Source organism: Lissotriton helveticus, chromosome 3_2 (assembly GCF_964261635.1).
Source record: "Lissotriton helveticus chromosome 3_2, aLisHel1.1, whole genome shotgun sequence".
NCBI lineage: Eukaryota > Metazoa > Chordata > Amphibia > Caudata > Salamandridae > Lissotriton > Lissotriton helveticus.
Window position 1 is genome coordinate 242905551 of NC_136062.1, and position 20259 is coordinate 242925809.

A 20259-nucleotide genomic window follows, 5' to 3' on the forward strand; every position below is an offset into this window, starting at 1 on the left:
CTTTTCAGTGCTTAATTTGTAAAAGCATAAGTGCCAGATGTACATAGATAATCGTTTGCGATTACCAAAAAGTAAATTTTTGCAATTTGCTATTTAGTAATCGCAAACACCCATATACAAATTTGTGAATTACACATTTTGGCCTCATTTATGAGGTTTTGTCGTAGGGAAGCGCATCAGGCCTTCCTGCTGCGGATGTATGACATTACAACGCATGCTTTTACATCACATGCCTTTACAACGTGGTATTTACAACGAATACCTTTACAACGCATAGTGCTTTGGGGCGCTGGATAGTGAATAGTTTAATTTACTATTCCAACTCCAGTCCCCGTGGATAGTAGGGAAGGTGTTGGATAGTAAATTAAATCTATTCCCTATCCTAGAGCGCCCCCCAGCGCAATGCGTTGTAATGGTTTGCGTTGTAAAAGTTGCGTCGTAAAGGCACTGCGTGGTAAAAGTTGCGTTGTAAAGGATGTTTCCCTCCTGCTGGGCTTCCCTACGGCAAAAGAAAAGGACAGGAATTCCTGTCCTTTTCCCCTGCGCCGGCACACAGTGGGCTGCCGAGCACCAGCGCAGGCACCTTTGCACAATGGTGCAAGGGTGCCTGCTTGCGGTGATGATTATTTTTGTACAGGAAGGAAAATCTCTCTGTACAGAAATAATCACAAGAGGCTTTTCCTCTTTCTACGTATGCCGCAGAATGCAGCACACATAGACAAAGGAAAAACGAGGAGAAATAAAGATGTTTCTCCCCGTTGCGCCTCCCTTATGCCTCCCCTGGAGAGTCGTAACCTTTTGGCACTCCCTCAGATTTACGATTTCTCGTAAATCTGGGGAGTCGTAAGCTTTTGGCACTCCCTCAGATTTACGATTTCTCGTAAATCTGGGGCACTGTCAAAAGGCCATGATTGTTGCTGGGAACGCCCCCAGCAACACCCATTGCACGCCGCTTTAACGCAGAACACTGCGTTAAAGGGACTGATATTTATCAAGCAGCATTAACCCAAAAAAAGTTGCTTAGTGCTGCCTGATAAATATCAAGCAGGCTTCTGCGCCACGGAACGTCACAAAAAGTGACGTTCCGATGGCGCAAGGGGCCTCATAAATGAGGCCCTTTGTGATTGCAGTGGGTTGCTCGTGAATATTAATGAGGTAGGTCTCGGTTTGCGACTGTTGAAAATGGCCCTTTGTGCTGGGTTAACCCAAACTTTTTGAATTCCTCCTCCACTTTTTTGACCATGTTTTATTTGGCCTTAGGACTCTGAGCACTTTTACACTGCTGATCAGTGCTAGAGGGCATATGCTTCTTCCCTAAACATATTTGGGATTGGAGTATACCTGATTGGCATATTTAATTTACTTGTACGTTGCTTGTAAAGTGGTAATCCCTGTATCCAGGGCTTGTAGGTTAAAAGCTAATTTGCTGCAGCACTGATTACGGCACCCCCAGAACTAGCCTTTCAAACCTGTCTCAGGCCTGCCACTGCAGTGCCTGTGTTCGCAGTTTACTAGCACTTCGACAGTACATTTAAAACCTACATGCCAAGCTTTAAACTTCCCTTTTTATTACATATAAGTCATCCATAAGGTAGGTCCTAGGTAGCTCTAAGGGCAAGGCGCGATGTAAGTAAAATGGGATGACATGTACCTTTGTGTTGTGCATGTCCTGATAGTGACATCCAGCCTATTTCATTTTTCACTACTGTGAGGCCTACCACGATCATAGGGTAACATTGGGAATTCTTTAATAATCTTTTCAGCTGTAATTCTTGATCAGAGAGGAGAAGCTTTTTGATGTTTCATATGTTTGGAATGGTATTGATAAATCCAACTCACTGGTGAGTTGGATTTAACTTTACTATTATAGCACTTTTAGAAAGCGGAAATTTCTCTGCACTTACTAATCTGTGTGCCTGTCAGAAATACACACAGGTGGGGCTTAGAGGAGGTTTAAGGGCCTGCGTGGGTGGACTTCCTACTAGTAATACCTATCACAAAAAGAGCCCACTGGTCCAGAACATAGGTCTGAGGGGCATTTGGAATGTGATAACAATGCTCGAGAGAGGGATCCCTTTTAAGGATGGTTCCTCTCACACACCAACGGTGTCATGCTTCATCATAGGGGTACCTCCTCACGTTAAGAAACCAGTCTTAACGGGGGCTACAACCCCCTTGCTGTGAGGGAGGAGGTCAGGGATGTTTTATATTGGAAGGGTGGGTACTCCAAAACCCTATGAGAGCATGGTGTGTTGTGAGAGGTGCAGTGCTAGAGTAAATTGTGGTTAAAACTAACTACAAGGTTAACTATGGCAAGCTTTAGTCAGCTACCTTGTGACAGGATTAAAAACAGATAGTAAGTAATGTAACTGCCGACATTAGAGACAACTGTATTAGAAGATGATCTACATGTTTCGGCCTTGGGACCTATCAGAGTGTCATGGCCTTAATCAGGATCAAGTAACAGCTACAATCAGTGAATAAACATAACAAAAACGTGTGAAAGTAACAAAAACGGTGGTGTATAATATTGAACCAGTGATCCTGCAATTCCGTAGATTCACCGATGGAACCTGTGGTGAAACAAAGAGACATCTTATTGCACCATTTAAATTGTGACAAATAAAGCACATATTGCATGGCTGTGCCACAGTACAACAGGCAACCAATACAGTACATCAATAGATGTAGTCAGATCACTTATTAAAACATGGTAAGTGATAAAAGATGCAAGACTCACCTGCAAAAGTTAGGAAATTAACTGCATCTGTCCTGGGCTCTGAGCCAAAGGAACATACGCCTGCCCAACCTGGTAGATAAAGGTGGTGGCGTTAAAGTAGAAAAGAAAGTGAAGGACAGTTCAAAATAGTATAACTGAACCAAAAGGTAGGTAAGCAATCATCAGAGCAAGTAAGTGAAAAGACTTATGTGCAATACTGACCAAGGATGCACGCACAGCAATGCGTGATGTTTGTGATTGTTAGTCAGTGAGCACTAAACAGTGTGACCCTGACGAAGGACAGACGGTATGTGGCAGGTGGAACAAGAATGGGGCTGAACACTGTCATTAGTGACTCAAACAGACATTCCCAAAAGGGCTGGAATAGTGGGATTGCATTGGGTTATCCGCTTGCTGTGATATGTATATGCTAATGATCACCATGAAGGTGAAAGTGCAACCATCCTTCAAAATGTAGTCGCTCAGTAGCGGCACATTAGGTAGAGTGGCAAGCAAATACCATGCACAGGAAAACGTAGGAAAACACCGGTCCAAGGAGGAGTGTTGTCGACAAATTACAGAAAGACGCTTGCTCGAGAAACCCCGTGGTGGAGGCACTGTTTGGACATTACAGGCATGTACCCGGGTGCTCCAGGGGCTACTATGCTGGGTTACCTTTTATTTCAACAATTTCTTGAGGCTTCTTACTTCATTGGGTTTTTACCTTTTGAGACTGGTTCCTTTTGAGACCGGCCTCTGAAGAACTGGGCCTTATGGGCCTGGCGGCGCAGGGCACGCCTTAAATCTCTGAGCTAAACTGCCTTGTCGGACAGAGACACGAGACACTCTGTTAGGCGTAGAAAACCAGGTTTATTAGCTGCAGCTAAGCACAGTTGTCCCAGAAGTACAGAGTAGGTTCTTAGGAGACTGCCACTTTTACTCCGTGGCGCACAATCTTTTATAGCACACATATTTACAACGTATACTCCCAATACATACAAGTGTCCCAAATATGCCCTTCTTTCAGATTCTGTGTGTCACCCCTCCCCACAAGTTAATCAGTGCTAGTGCCTACAATCCAATTTGCAGGTGGCAGGACGTACTTGTGTGCCTCAAAGGATAGTTGTGTAACAAGAGAATACAAGGAGAGAATAGCGAAGGCCAGTCGGATAAAATAAAGTAAGGAAAGAATAGGGAGAGCCAAACAGTCAGTCGAGACAGGGATCAATCAGCCTAGACATGGATTAGTGGACTCGGCCAGACCCTGACATCGGTTTCGTAAACAAGGGCAGGGGGTTACTTTTTAACAGAAGAGACACTTAGCAGCTGGAGAAGGCAAAAACACTCCGTTCGCCGTGCTGCCTGAGTGAGGGCAACACAAAATGGCGACCGGACACAAAATGGTGGCTGAACACGGGACGAAGTCGAAAACTGAAGAACCTCACCTCTCTTCCTCTTTTCTGTTGCCCTACAGACCCACCTCACTTGGACCTGCGTTCATATGAACTATGCCTTTTTACCTTTGTTCCAGTGTGTCATACAGGCCATTGTCTGGGGCCATTTGATTTCTAGATGTGCCGTTCCACTTGTTAGTTGTGCTTGGCTTTAGTGTATATCCCACATTTCACATCCTTTTTGTTGTTCCGTGGTCCCCTCCGCACCCGGACTACAATTCCCAGCATCCCCGGTGTTCACACCAGGAAGCTGGTTTGCGCATTGCATTGTAACTATTTAAGCGCAACCTTTCCGAGGCTCCTTCCTGTCGGTTGGACGATTCGGTCGGTACGATCCAAGTATCCATGCTCACGTTGAGTGGTAAGCAGTTTCTGGGCAATTTTGTCTGTATATTTATTCTTTTTCTTGGCTTTCAGTTGCGCTCAGCAGCGTGCATGTCACAGCCTTACTGCAGTAGTTTCCCTGCTGAGTCTCATGGGCATGCATGTATGGACGGGTCCTGGCTGCCTATCAGCCCTCCCCCGATCACACTACTGGTGGTCGTAAGATCTTGGGTTTTTTTTTACACCCCTTCTCTTCGTTTCTGTCCGCTGCCCTGCTTTTACGAGTGACGGCCTCTTAGCAGACCCCCCCTGCCCAGCTACATGGGGTCTCAGGATTGAGCCTTCTCACGGTCTGGCAACGTATCTCTGTCAGCTGCCCTGTTCACCTACTTTTCAGTTGGACTTTCAGGATGGCGCCCCATCCACCACTGGGTTTGCTCTCGAGCACACGTCTATCTGTAATTTGCCAACACCATTCCTCCTTGGGCCAGTGTTTTCCTAGGTTTTCCCGTGCACAGCATTTTCTTACCACTCTACTTAATGTGCCGCTCCTGAGCTACGTGATGGTTGCACTTTCACCTTCATGGTGATCATTAGCATACACGCATCACAGACTACGTAATGCAATCCCACTATTCCAGCCCTTTTGGGAAAGTCTGTTCGAGTTTGAGTTACTAATGACAGTGTTCAGCCCCATCCTTGTTCCACCCGGCACATAGGTCTGTCTGTCTTGCTTTCGCCTATCAGATAATACAGAATATTCCACACGGTGGCTCAACACTCAGCGAAGCAGGTGACATAACAAGGCACCTTTACAAAAGGGTTTTATTTTACAAAATGCAAGGACTCTCTCTTTCTTAGAATAAGGCTTGGGGTTTTATTTTATACAATTCTCTCTAACAAAAAGGCTTTTCCAGATATATACATATATATATATATATATATATATATATATATATATATATACATATATATATATATATATATATATATATATATATATATATATATATATATATATATATATATATATATATTCACGCTCCAAGGTTGTCCCCGTCCTCACCTACACATAAATAAAGCTGCTGCTCGCGTGCTACTCACAAGGTGGACAACCTGGAGCGTGAATCTATATGCGGTAGTCCAGCCGCAGAGTATGCACCACCCCGTTAACGTGGGGGTCACGGCAGTGAAGTAGCAGCCATACATGGGATTGAGGACGGGCCCACTCGTGGAGTCCATACAGGACTTGATTGTGTGCTTTCCGCACTACACTTCCCAGAAGTCTCATTGGAGCCTCCCATTGGCGGGTGAGTTATATGAAATTGGAGAAGTGTAGCGGGTGCGCACACCGCTTCCGTTAAAGCCCCTGAAGAGAAGCAGATGGAGCTTCGAAACGCGTCGGGCAGATCCATTACGGAGCGGCGTCTACAAGCGGATCCCCGTCCTCACCTACACATAAATAAAGCTGCTGCTCGCGTGCTACTCACAAGGTGGACAACCTGGAGCGTGAATATATATATATATATATATATATATGGTACCTACTGGCGGTCGCCAGTAGGTAGTTATAGTTAGGACCTATTTTCCATAGGAAATCCGCAACATTCTATTCCCAATATCTTTGGTGCCGATTGACGAATCTTCGCGAAATTTTCAAAACTCGTGGGGCGCTCCAGTCCGCTCCTATCCTGAAAGTTGGGGGTGATTCGTCAAGCGGGGGCCGAGAAAAAAGGGGGAGTCCCAAAACATGCTTTCCCCATGGTATTTCCCATAGGACATTTTAGACATGGCTACAGCCCGAACTACTGAACAGACTTACACCAAATTTTGCAAAAAGGTAGCCCTTGGTTCAGAAAGTGCCCTTTTTTTAAATGATGTAATTCCATTGAGTAGTTCCTGAGAAATTCAAAAAATAGTGGTGAAAAAATCAATTTCCCATAAGAAACTTTAGACACTGTTATAGCAAAAACTGCTGAACGTAATTACACCAAATTTGGCAAAAACGTACTGCTTGGCTCCAAAAGCGACCTCTTTAAACATGGTGTAAATCCGTTCAGTAGTATTTTTAATCCCCCTGCCCTGTTATATACTAGGGGCTTACAGAGGAGGTCATGCTAATAACAGGGGTACCCCAACGCATAGTGTTCCCTAGTGTATGTAGGTGTTTTAACTGTATTCTAAGTGTCTTTTAGCATAGCACTGGCTCTAGGACTGTTTAGTTAGAGTCAGTTACCACCAGTACCCATCTGAAAAAGTTGAGGGTACAGGATGATTTTGCAACAAGGCCTCTTTCTGCTCCTCTGTTTGTTCTTTCTGCATGTCTTCCTTCTTCCTGCACTTCTCTTCGTCGTTGAGGACTTCTGTGGCTTCTTTATGCATTTCTTTTTCTTCTTTCTGTGTGGTTTTTTCTTCTTTCTTCACATGTCCTACCTCTGTAAGCATAGTCAGAAACTAGCATTTAAAACACCTTAGAAATTATCTGAAAAAAACCATAGGTTTCAGGCACGTTATAGTTACAAATTAGCATTTTAAAAAACATTGAAATTCACTGAAAAAACCATAGGTTTCAGGCACGTTATAGTTAGGAATTAGCATTTAAAAAACCTTATAAATTCACTGAAAAAACCATAGGTTTCAGGGGCGTTATAGTTAGTTGGACAGTTCACTCGTACAAAACCATTGAAATTCCCTCGTTATAGTTAGTTCAGCTAACTATAACTCGTGCACCCGCAATGCACTGCTGATGACATCACATATTACATCGCTCATGACATGGTCAGTGACATCACTCATGACATCTAAAATGACATCACTAATGACATCACTGATGACATCCTCCATTGAATGTGTGTTTTTCTGAAAATTAAATATATCAACCCCTCAAATGATCAAAGTCACTGGCCAAACATCACAATGGCAATAATCAAAACTCAATATTTCAAATGACCACAGCCACTGGAACCACGCATCACAGTGACACTAGTCAAAACTCAATACTTCCCCTGGTGCAAACACTACATCTGATTAACAGCCGGGGATGAGAGCCTCAGCAACCAGGGTTCCACGCTCCTAAGTAGACGCGTCCGTACCAGTTCGGATTCCAAAATCCCGGTTTCGAAGTCAATAACCCTCAGCTTTATAATCTCAAAACACACTAGAAGGTTCGAGAGAGACCTCCCCCCGCGCCAGAGGAATCTTACCAGACCTGGCCTGCTTCCAAGCAAGCATTCCCTGGCAGGAAGGAGTTCTCCCGTCCCCTTCTCCAATCTCACATGTTCCAGCCTTTATCTTGACGAAGCTCACAAAGCCTTCCCCGTACATTAAACAATCTCTCACAAAAACAATCCTTGAACGTGATTAACCCAAACAACTTGCAAGGGTTGCTGTGCACCTAGCAAAAGCTGAAGCAAGGCAGAGTCAGAATTTAGGATGACTTGAGGCCGTGTCAAAGCCAATAGTAAGAACTTCATAATGCTACCAATGTACAACACTGAGCACATTTGTGCATCACCGCAGTTCAAGACCAAAAAGTACATTCCACACCTCTCTCTCCCTCTCATGCTTTCAAATGCACATGCCACACTTTCAGTTCTTGGCAAGGCTGTCCTACTCCGTGACGGCTCCTACTGAAAAACTGCAGGATTTCAAGAAATACACTTTTAAGAGAAGCAAGGCATATGCAGGACCGTCGTACATTCAGGCTAGGATAACATAACACACTAAAGTCAATCAAAATAATGGTATTCAAAGGTCATCACTGGGTGTCCGACCACAAGAGTGCCTCTAGCACTACACTGTCCTTTCTCAGGTACACGCCGTTTAGTGCTGACTAACAATCAAAAACATCACGCATTGCTGTGCGTGGATTCCTTGTTCAGTATTGCACATTGGTCTTTTCACTTAATCGCCCTTATGATTGCTTACCTACAGTTTGGCTCGTTTATACTATTTTGAACAGTAGCTAGTAATAATATCGAATTCAAAATATCAAGTAGACAAAATATCGAGTTTTGAATATCGAGTGGACAGGATATCGACCTGCAAAAATATTGTGGTTAAGAATATCGACATGCAGGTAAGAAATATTGTTTTTTATAATATCGAAGTTAGTAATATCGTTTGTAAAAATATCATTGATAATAATATCGATTTTTTTGTTTAGTGTTTTGGATGTTAGTATATGTGTTAAAAGTATGTATTATTTTTGTAATGTATGTTTGAATTTTTTTGAAGTAATGAATTTTATGTTAATTAATTTTTGCGTAAATTAATTCTGTAGCGGGTTATGGGTTTATAGGGGAATAGGGTGGGAAGTAATTTAATTGAAATGAATTAATTAATTATTTTATTAATTAATAATGTAGTATTTAATAATTTATATTGTTAATTAAGTTAATTTATTATTAAGTAATTATAAATGAATTAATAACAATTAATAATTAATTGGTAATTATGTTAATTGTGTTAAATTATTTGTATTAATTAGTAGTTAATTAGATATTAATGATTGTTTATTGATTCATAAATATGTTAATTGTGTACTTTTTTTAGGAGCGGGTTGTGGGTTGATGGGGAGTTGGGTGGGAAGTAATTTAATTTTAATGTAGTTTTTTTTACTTATTTAAAGTTATTTTATAGTGTTAATTCTGTGAATTAATTTACATTTGATGGTTATTAATTTTATTGGTAATTGTTATTAGTTAATGAATTAATTGTTAATTATGAAAATTTATTAATATTTTACAATATTGTAGGGGACATTTATAGGGAAAAATGGTGGGAGGTAAATTAATTTTGAAAAAATAATTAATTGTTAATAAATGCCAATTATTTTGCAGGAGTGAGTATACTAAATTATTCCCCTATGCTATCCAACACTTTCCATACTGTAACACTTGGTGGAGTGGGAATATTAAATTATTACCTCCCGCTATCCAACACTTTCCCTACTGTTGCATTCTCTGGAGTGGGAGTAGTTATTTTTACCCTCCCGCTATCCAACACTTTCCCTACTGTTGCACTCACTAGAGTGGGAATAGTAATTTCTATCCACCTGCTATCCAACACTTTCCCTACTGGTGCACTCACTGGAGTGGGAATAGTAATTTTTACCCGCTATCCAAAACTTTCCCTACTGTTCAACTCGCTGGAGTGGGAATAGTAATTTTTACCCTCAAACTATTCAAAACTTTCCCTACTGCTCCACTCGCTGCAGTGGGAATAGTAATTTTTACCCCCCCCGCTATCCAACACTTTCCCTACTGTTGCACTCACTGGAGTGGGAATAATAATTTTTACCCTCCTGCTATCCAACACTTTCCTTATGTTGCACTCACTGGAGTGGGAATAGTAATTTGTACCCACCCGCTATCCAACACTTTCCCTATTGTTGCATTCGCTGGAGTGGTAATAGTAATTTTTACCCACTCGCTATCCAACATTTTCCCACCTGTACCTCTGGCTTGAGTAGGAATAGTAATGTTTATCTACCCGATATCCAACCCTACTGTACAACTCGCTGGAATGGGAATAGTATTTTTATCCCCTACCCTATGCAACATTTTCAGTATTTTATATATTTAATGTAATGTAAAATATTATTTTAAAAAGTATATATATTTTAATGTTTTAACTTATATATAATGTATTTTCATATTTATATTATAGGTTTATTTATATATGTAATTATATTTTAAATTCTGTTTTTTTAACATTTTATAATAAACATATTAATTCATTTTTAATATGATTAAGTTATATATTTTAAAAAATGCATGTTTATTTTAGTTTTTACATTACATTTATTATTTATTAATTGTAACCTTTTAAAATTATTTTTAAGTATGTTTTACCTAATTATATTTATTATTTAATTAATTATATATTACTTCTAAGACATTTAAAAAAGTCGATCTTTAGCAAACCATATTATTAACAACGATATTTAGGATACAATATTTTGCACTTACCTGTTTGTAGATAGGAAGTCGATATTCTGTCACTCCGTATTTTTACCTTGATATTTTGTTGCAGCTTGATATTCTTCTCCTCGATTTTCTGTCAGTGATCCATTTTGAACTATTCTTCACTTTCTTTTCTACTTTAACGCCACCACCTTTATCTACCAGGTTGGGTTGTCGTATATACCGTTGGCTTAGAGCCCAGGACAGATGTAGTTAATTTCCTAACTTTTGTAGGTGAGTCTCGCATCTTTAATCACTTACCATGTTTTAATAAGTGATCTGACTACATCTATCGATGGACTGTTTTGGTTGTCTGTTGTGCTATGGAGCAGCCTTGTGATATGTGCTTTTCTTGTCTCAATTTAAATGGTGCGATTCGATGTCTCTTTATTTCACCACAGGTTCCATCGGTGAATCTACTGAATTACAGGACCACTGGTTCACTATTATACACCGCCATTTTTGTTACTTTCACACGTTGTTGTTATGTTTATTCACTGATTGCAGTAGCTGTTACTTGATCCTGAGGAAGGCTATGACACTCTGATAGGTTCCAAGGCCGAAACATGTTGCAGCTGTCTCTAATGTAGGCAGTTACATTACTAGCTATCTGTTTTTAATCCTGTCACATGGTAGCTGAATAAAGCTTGCCATAGCTAACCTTGTAGCCAGTTTTAACCACAATTAACTCTAGTACTGCACCTCACCCACAACACACCACGCTCACATAGGGTTTTAGAGTAGCCCGCTCTTACAATATAAAACATCACTGGGCTCCTCCCTCGCAGCAAGGGGATTGTAGTCTGCTTCCAGGAGGGACAGCCATTTTGCTAACTGCTCTGCTGCATTGGCCTGCTGCTTGCTGAGCCGCAAGAGGCACCGCTGTTTTGTGACCTGTCTTGCTGTGCTGGCCTGCTGCCTGCTACTTTTATGCTGTGCTACCGTTCAAAGTGCTCTCCAAGGGCATGTTGGCTTACTCCTTCTTCCCCGAAATCTCAGGGCCATCAAAGACTTTGAATTTCTGCCGTAGAACTCTACTCAATGAGGAGTCCAGCATTAATCCTGCATCTACAACTCTCCTGAGCTGGTCCACCACCTTCAACTCAGAGTGCTTCTCTAGGATTGAGCATCGACAACTCCGCTCCAATCCAGCATGACTGAAAGGTTGAGTGCATCGCCGCCATAAAGCTTCCAGCATCTGTCATCCCTGGCGACGGAGCACCAAGAGAAACTTTTGCTTTGCAGCCCCGCTGGGTTGCCTAGACAATGCAAGTCAACGTGTCAGTGCTGCCCGTGCCCCTGAGGAGGTGCGACTTTGTGTGCCGACAGTAACCAAAGCAACGCATGCCCCAGCGGCACTAGGAAGGTACTGGGATTCCGACTTCGAGCGAGAGGTTCGTACACCCAACTGCACACTTGAAGGCCACTTGTTTTTCTGCACGTCTTGGTCCCATTGGACCCGTGCAGACCCATCGACGAGTGCCACTTGGGCACAACAGGTGCCCATGTGTAATGGGCGATCCCCTGTTGGAATCGAGAATGCTTTGAAACCAAACCATAAAGAATGTAATAGTAGCAACCCCATATTTTTGCAATGTGGTTCCTTTGTGCATTAAGTGTAATAACTTGACAAGTAGACCACCATATCTGTGATGGCTTTTTGATGCAGCCGTTTTCCTTAAAGGAAAAAGGGATGCATTTCGAAAAGAAAAATGAAAAGTTTTCTTTTCATTTTTTATGGAGTAGGCAGTGGTCCGTGGTACCACTGCCTGCTCGTAAAAAATGTTGTAACACATACTCACCGAGGGGAAGGGGTCCCAGGGGACCCCGTCCCACTTGCGAATGGGTTACAACCTACTTGAAGTAGGCAGTAAAATGCAAATGTTTTGCACCTGTATTTCGGTCGCAAAACATTCACACATTGTACTGTGATTCGATATTAGGAATGAACACCATAAACAAGCCCCTGTCTAATAGCAAATCGCGAACCCAATTTGCAGTTCAGTAATAGGTTACCAAATCATAAATAGAGATTTGTACATTTCAAAAAGCCTTTTTGCATTCGCACACTAGCCGACTACTAACTTGTCTGGAAATCAGATAACTCACCCTTTCTGTTTATCATTTTGATATGGCTCATGGTCGATTTCACTCACCCAATACATGATATTCCTAGCGCCATGATACCATTCACTGACAGCTTGACTTTATTAGTAAATAGATACATACATATTCCTAGTAATAAGGTTTTGCCATTCAATAGTCTCCTGTTTGATGCCAAAGAACACATTACATAATGATGCATATGGTAATGACCAACAGAAACAATGATTCCATTGGTTCTTCCCCAAAATACCAAGCCATAGCTATACAAAAGGGAGGTTAAGTGGTAAACAATTTTGTATCTATTCCTTTAACTTTTGGAGCCATTTTTTCTGTTGTCTGGTGATAAAGTAAATTGTTATAATTCATGACCAAGGTATTACATTGCAATGCACAGAGTATTCAAAATGGGTGCCATTTTGAAATCTGCACCCTCGTTCTAAATGTAAATGTAAATGTTGGATACTTGTAAAGCGCACTGTTACTCTACCCGAGTGTCCTGGCGCTGTAGACCGCTGGAGAACCCGTCCTGGTTTTCCCTGTGAGATGGTCCCTTCTGGGTATCTCCAGGGTGAAACCAGGCATCCCCGGCATCTGTGGGGGGCCGTTGTAGAGATGAGGCAAGCTTAATGCCCAGAGTTACCGAGTGTGTTCCCTGGTTGGAGTAGGCACTGAGGCGAGAATTATCGAGTCCGTTGACCCTGGTCCAAGACCCTGCCGCGTCGGGAATTGAACCCTGGTCCCGGGCCGTTCTCTGCTTCCAGGTCTGCCGCCTCTAACCAGTGAGCCACACCTCTCCACATGTGCCTCTCTCTAAGGGCCCCATTACGATGGCGGGCGGACTTTGTCCACCCGCCACAGTAACGGTAAATGGGACCGTCCCACTATGCCGATTAGGATGCTACCGCCACCCTGGCAGTCGCATCCTACATGTTTTACATTGCGGCGGGCTGTGCTGTTAGCAGCACCTGCCGCAATGCAAAATATACATGTTGTGCATTTGCATGCACAACGTGACAGGCACCGCGTGGTGCCTGCCACCTTGTGCATGCCAATGAAGGGGGGTACTCCCCAAGTGCAGGCATCTACCCCATCACCCCCCAAGGGCCCGCGATGGGCCCCCAAAGGCATTCTCTGCATGCCTTTCCATCCTAATATGGATGCACCGCCACCATATTGTGGGCCTTTTCCGCCCTGCAGGCAATCGCGACAATTGCCTGCCAGCGGAAAAGCGGTGGAAAAGTGGTGGACATCTTTCCATCCGCTGCGGGACCCCCTGCCATGCTAATGTGGCGGGGGTAAATGGCCGTTGGGCAGGGAGTTATGGCCGGCGGATCGCCACCGGTGATGATCCACCCGCGATCATAATAGGCCCCTTAGTATTTGATCTCCAGCTCTTCTACATGCCACATGTGCATCTGGATTTCTTACTGGTAGCCACCCATGCCTGTCTCTACAGTATAGCTTGCATAGGAACGAAAAATTATGGAATTGAATAATGTTTTCAGTAGTGTTGTTCAAGCACCAAGGAGCAGCAAAGAGTTTTTTAATTTTTATTGTAGCATGTGTATCAAAAACCTGAAGTTCTGCACATCGTGGGGTATGATGAGTAGGCTATAATCAAAACCGTATTGGAAAAAACCAGGATGCAATGGGGAAGGGATGGGAACACATAGATAATTAGATAATTGTTATTGCACAATTAATTCAAATCATTGCAATTTAACTTGGTTAAGTTCAGGGCAAATGCATAAATTCCCATAATAAAAATGGAATGTGACAGTATGGCATCTGATTAATCTAAGAATTTTAACATTTGAACATCACAATGTCGGCAATAGAAGCACAAAGGTTAAAACAATTAACACAGCGTTGAACGTTATGGTTCTATAGGATTATCAGAGTTCGGCGTAAGTTTTACGGCCGTCAGGAATGTCATGAAGTGTGCCGCCGGCTGAGCAGAGTCCCCTTTCATGCACTCTACCATGGCAGCCTGACATGTACGAATGTTTAAAATATGCCAGATGGGGCAAAGCCAATAAATTCTCAAGGGGTGTAATTTCTCACAGATACACAATATGTGAGTTAACGATTCCTGTTCTCCTCAAAATGCTTGGCACTGTGTAACTACAATTTCTTTGTACTCTTGGCCGTACTTATATGCCAATAGTGGAACCAAGCCAAACCGTAGCCTCATTATTTGATGCTTCATTATTGGTTTTAAGGGAGAGGACAAGTAATGTGGCAGGCCCCCCTGTTATATATATTTGATGCCCACCTTCCGTGCTTTCGTTTTTCCAAGGTTGTTGCATCACTATCTGCCAAAATTATTTTTGCTCGTTTTGTTAAGAATTTTGCTGACGCCGTTATGGATATAGGGGCAGACCATATTTCTCGAGCTTCCAGTATTTCAACAGAGTATTTAAAAAAGTCATACCAGGTTGACCCAGGGTTGTTTATCATTAACCAGATGTACTTCTTTACCACATTTTCCTGTGCTTGTTTGACTTTTAGGCAGTATGCTATAAGCCTGGCTTTCAGTAGCCACTTTTGAGATGTCAAATTGAATTCCAAGCAAATCTGCACATGGGGAGTAGAGGTAGGTAAGAAAAAAGCTTTACGAAAGCAGGCTGACTGAGCTCTGACCAGCCACAGTGACATCTTATCTTTGAAGGCTATTGCACCATGGGCCACTGATGGTAGAAATGTTGCCTCTATTCTTGAATTAGGGGGGTAAGTTCAGGTGAGCTCATGGCTTTCCTTGCTCTACAGAAGGCCTCCTCCAACGATTGTGCCAAACCTTACATTGCGGTGATGTGAGTGGACTGCCTTCCTTTATGATCGATCCATACTTCTAGGTACTTGTATCCTTTGACTATCTCGATGGGCTTATCGTCAACATACCATGAGCCTCTCCTCTTCATTTGTCCAGAGATTATCATCACCTTTGTTTTTGCTGTGTTTATTTTTAGGTTATTTGATTTACAATAGGATGACAATGCAGTTAAGAGCCGCAACAGCACGATCAGAGTTTGGTCGAGCAGTATGATATCATCTGGGTATTGCAGCAATTGAATTTTGGTTCCAGGGAATGTGGGAAGGAAAACTCAGATGTCAGCCAGATAATCGGGTAAATCCGCCAAGGATCTGTTAAATATCATTGGGGCCAGTATGTATCCTTGCTCTAGTCCTTTGTTGGTTTTTATTTTTTTGGTCATGAACCAGTCAGTGGACACTCTGATCTTGACTCAGGTTTCTGACTATAGGGCTACCAATGCATTTAGTAGCATGTTGTTGATGCCCCAATTTGTTAGTTTCGTCCACCATCTCGGGCGGGCCACGCTACCAAAGGCTGTTTGGAAATTGGTTAATGCAAGATACAAAGCCCTTCCTTTTCTTGCAAGTGTTGTTTCAATCAGATAGGACATACAGACCAAGTTGTCTTTAATGTTTGATCCCTTTTGGGAGCTTGTTTGTGTATACGGGATCAGATTGCAGCCATCAGTTCTTGTAGTAGTATGCTGGCATAGCACTTCCCATCTACGTCTAAGAGAGTGATCATTTGGTAGTTTTCTGAGTTGGACCGCAAGCCTTTTTTATGCATTGGGACTAAGAGGGAGCCCCTCCATGACTCAGGGATGTTTCTTCCCGACCTGTACTCCCAAAATAATCGTGCCATGATTGTGGCCCGTTTGTGAGCCGTCCCTTTGTACACCATAAGAGGAATACCATTTGGGCCATAGGCACCTTCGGATTGCATTTTATTGATGAAGTGGATAACCACATCAGGTGTTATTTCTTTTTGGTCATGTGGTCAGGATTGTAACTCCATGCACCAAGATACATTGTTGATGGCCCTCATTTCAGGGTTTATGCTATTATCACTCGGTGACTCCACATAGAGAGCTTCTATGTGAGTTTTCCATGCTGTGGGTGAGATATTTGTGGTTGTGGGTCGCTGATTTGATTTAAGGCAATAAGTCATCCACTTCCAGAATCGCTTCTAATTTCATGACCTTATTATTTCATGTGCTTTATTTCAGTGGTTTTATTCAATCATTCTTCGGTAGGAGAATCTAGCTTTCCTGTAGTTCTGGCAAATTATTGCAACCTTTGCCTGGACTAATCTGTGCTCAGTGTTGTCATTGGTGGTTTTTTCGCATAGTTTTTATTAATTTGCGTTTTATTACCACTAATAATTGTTTTTGTTTTAGGAGGCGATCATCTTTTGAGGGTGATTTATTAGACATTGGCTTCATCTCGATGGTTAATTTATCCCTTATCTCTTCCAAACGGTGTTCCCAAGATTTTGTCAGGATTAAATCGCTATTATCCTGGTTTGCTTGATCAAGGATGATTCCACTTCTTCGTTGATTTTATCGCTGTGTTCTATTGACCACTTTATTTATTTTGTTATTGGCTCCAGATTTTCCTCCTCACTTATCAGTTTGATTTTTGGCCGATGACATTGCGGTGATAGTATGTCACAGGCGATAATTGTTTGGTTGCTTGCCACTGAGGGAATTACAACAAAATCTTGTATTGCATGAAAATGGGCGATCGAAATCCAAATGTAGTCCAGTGTGGCCAATCTGGAGTGAAAGAAATGGTGAATCAGTGGCTGATCGTCCATTTATAATTCAAAGGCCCAGGTGGTTAAGATAGGCTGACAGTTTAAGTCCATGATTTTCTTTTCGTTGGTACTGACTGACTGCTTATTTCTGTAGTAGACCAAGTGAGGTCACCATCCAAGGCTACCAGGGAGGAGTTTAGGTCTGCTTCCATTAGGTTAGCATTAAAATCTCCCATTATAATCCATAGGTCATCTGGACCTTCAGAGTGAAGATCACTAATTACTGTAAACATTCTTCTTAACTTTGTTTCTCTTTTAGGCTTAGATGGGTGAAGATAGATGCAGCCAAGGATCACGGAGTGCTGATCCTGGCTGGGTATGCCAGTTTTTAAGAGCCTTGCCTTAAGAAATATGTAATCACTGTTTCCCTCACATAGTAGGGATGCCTGGACAGTCAAGTTGTTTTTGATGTAGATTGCCACTCCTCCTGAGGCCTGGCCCCCTGCTTGCTAGGGTGTTGCGGAGGATTCATAGCGGTATAATCCAGCCATGGGGTTGAACGCAGAGCCCAGGTTTCCTGTCCTGCTATGATGTTGTAGCCCTTCACAAATTGTAATGCATCCCTTTTCTCTTCATCATTAGTCACGCCCCGAATATTCCAAGAGAAGATTTTTAGCTTAGAGACAGGATTTTTCTTGTTGGAAGTGGGCCCCAGGTTGTTAGGGACAGGAATTTAGGGCACGGGGTACCCAGGACCAGTCTTTGGTGTTCTTCCTTTTAGCCTCGCATGTGCGTTTTCCCCCTTCTGGGTCCATTGTGATTTGTATTACACCTTCACTCCACAGTCTACTTCTTGGTCCAACTTTGGTGCCATACAAAATGGAGCCAGTTCCAGGATTTGTCACGTTCTTACTATTCTCCCTGCCTTGTAATATTCTTTCTTTTTTTTGGAGTGCACTGTAGTGGCTCCTTTTTTCAGGATCGCCGGATATTTCATTATTACTGGGTTTCTAACCTGAATCCCCCAGTTTTCCAAACAATTTTTGTTTTCCCTTAGGGCTCTTGCCGTGGCTTGGTTAGAGAAAATTACTTCTGTTACCTCATTTGTGTTGCCGGGGTCTGGGGCAAGGAATGCCTGTAGTTGTTATATTCTCTAAACCCGGCATGTTTGAACAGAGTCTCAGGATGTTTCCTCTATTTAGAATGTCACACTTTCCTTGCGTAGTGTAATCAGGGTATCACCTCAACTTTAGATTTTGTGGGTTTTTGAATTAATCCGAGATGGATGTTTTTTGCGAGCGGCTTACAACTGAATAATCCGGATCCTCCGTTGCATTTAGAGTTGGGCTCCTCCTGATGTTCACTTCTTCCAGAGAGTGAATTTTCTCTACTACCTGTTCTTGTTCATCATTCCTTTTTCTATTGTGTGGTGTTAGGGTCATCACAATTTATTCTACGGGCATTTGTTTCCCTGTCATCTATGTTTGTGGCCATCAGGGCTCTTTGATTTACTTGAGCTGAAGTGCCTTTGGTGTTTAATTTTGATTTATAGTTGTATCTTTTTATAGAGCTCAATGTGGATTTTCCTTGATATACAATGAAGCCATAGTTGCTGCTTTTTAAACATTTCTTTTATGCAACTAACATCCATTGACAAAGCCAATAGTCATGCCTTGTTGTAGGTCTAATATTACTGGATGCAATGATAGAAACATCAAAATACCAGTCGGGCTGCACATTATGCTCAGCACATATTTTTAGCTTAGATGCTCAGACACGTCCCTTGGAGAGACCCCCAGTTTTTTCATCTCACTGTAAGCCCTGGAAACAACACGATGTCACAGTCACCTCATGTCCTGGCACTGTGCATCATGCATGACTCATGACCTCCAAGTTTTCAGATTGCCTATGTGCAGGGGCATAGTGAACCCTCCATCACCCCAACCCCTACTCCTTGCTTTAGGAACTACAACAAGGGTGAGGTTCTTTAAGGGCCTTTTCTGTCTGCAACTCAATAGACAAAGTCTCAGCTTGCCTATGTGTTACTATTCTGTATTTGCTGTGTGCTGATGTGTAGGATCTATACATATGCATATGACATGTTGAGTGACACCAAACTGCTACTTGAATGTTACACTAGTAATTGTAAATGTTTGCATGTTTTGTTTTAGGTGTAAAGTTTTAGGGAGACCCTCATAGTGCCATGAGCTGTACTCGAGATGCATATTGTGTTTGTAGCAATAGGCAAGGCGTCAAAAAGAAACTATGTAATAGTGTATCGACAGTGCCTTCTTTAAGAGAGCTGCAGGGAAAAGCACCTTTATGACTTCCGTCAGCTAGTGCAACTCTCTGCGAAGGCCCCGTAAGCAAAGTCAGAATCCATATTTTAAGTTCCACTTGCTAAAACACCCATAATGCGTTCCCTATAGTGGGTTCATTACAGCAACCCTCCATTTAGTTTACCTATGCGTGCCGCTTTACATCTCACAATGGCACTCAGATATCAGATGCTAGTAACAAAGTCTATCCAAGCAGATCTTCCTGACCACTTCTCTCACCAAACATGCCTGCTCAGGACCATGAGTTGTAAACAAAATATCAGACTGGACAACCCAGTGCAGTAACCATATTAGATTATTATTGTATGAAATACCACAAAAAAGACCTGCACAGTTGCTCAAAGCTGCGGGCATACCAAGAAAACATGAAGTGCACGATTGTCTCAACCTAATATAAACTTATTTTGACTTGTACTTAAGTGGTTGTCTATTTATTTGCTTTTATACTATCATGCAATTTCCTCTGATGTGTCTGTAAAACTTACCTTTTGTCCCGAAGTTTTGTCCTGAATTTTGACCTTCTGTCCTGAATTTTTGTCCTGAATTTTGACCCTTTGTCCTGAATTTTTACACTTACCGTCGTGAATTTGCACCCATGCCAGTTAGTCACCCTAGTTATCGTCCAGCTCGTGCCATTGGCTTGGTCTCATCCGTTATGACGGTTGGAGCTCGGCCGATGAGAGAGACCCAGGCCGGCATAGGGGTAGATTGCTTTCGTGCCGCTCTCCCTGAGGCTAATTTAAGAAATAAACTTTTTACCTTTACCTCGTTCGTTCTGTTT